The sequence below is a fragment of the Carlito syrichta genome, unplaced genomic scaffold, assembly GCF_000164805.1.
Source record: "Carlito syrichta isolate Samal-C Ts95f unplaced genomic scaffold, Tarsius_syrichta-2.0.1 Scaffold302358, whole genome shotgun sequence".
Lineage (NCBI taxonomy): Eukaryota > Metazoa > Chordata > Mammalia > Primates > Tarsiidae > Carlito > Carlito syrichta.
This window is the reverse complement of record NW_007246454.1, coordinates 525,580-526,073: the sequence shown is the minus strand read 5'-3', so window position 1 is coordinate 526,073 and position 494 is coordinate 525,580. Positions and strand designations below refer to the sequence as shown.

Below are 494 nucleotides of genomic sequence, written 5' to 3'. Positions count from 1 at the left end.
GTGACGCCCGCGGGTGGCTGCCCAACCGCCACCCACAGGGGAAGACGGCCGGCCGTGCTGCCTCCCCCTGTCACCTGGGAGAGCCCGCCGAGGGCCGGGAAGGCGGCCTGGCTGTGCTGCCCTCCCTCTCCCGTGCCGTGGAGGAGTCGGGAAAACTCGCAGGGCCGGCGTCAGGGGCAGGAACCCCTGTCTTCGCCTTTTGGGGAGTCCGCAATTACTCACATGATCTAATCTAAAACATAGTCCATGTCGGGCCAGGCTCGGTGGCTCAGCCTGTCATCCCAGCACTTTGGGAGGCCGAGGCGAAAGGACTGCCTGAACCCGCGGGTTCGAGACCAGTCTGGGCAACTTGGCGAGACCTCATCTCTACAATAAGTAAAAAAAAAAAATTAGCTGGGTATGGTGGCGTGTGCCTATAGTTCTAGCAATGTGGGAGGCTGAGGCGGAAGGATCACCGGAGCCCAGCAGGTCGAGGCTGTGGTGGCCGTGAGCAG

General features: G+C 62.3%; 1 protein-coding gene across 2 annotated transcripts in view; it reads right to left on the bottom strand.

The window, feature by feature from the left end:
• UBE2E1 (ubiquitin conjugating enzyme E2 E1) overlaps nt 1–494 on the bottom strand; it is a 66,346-nt gene that overhangs the window by 51,500 nt on the left and 14,352 nt on the right. The window lies entirely within an intron of this gene.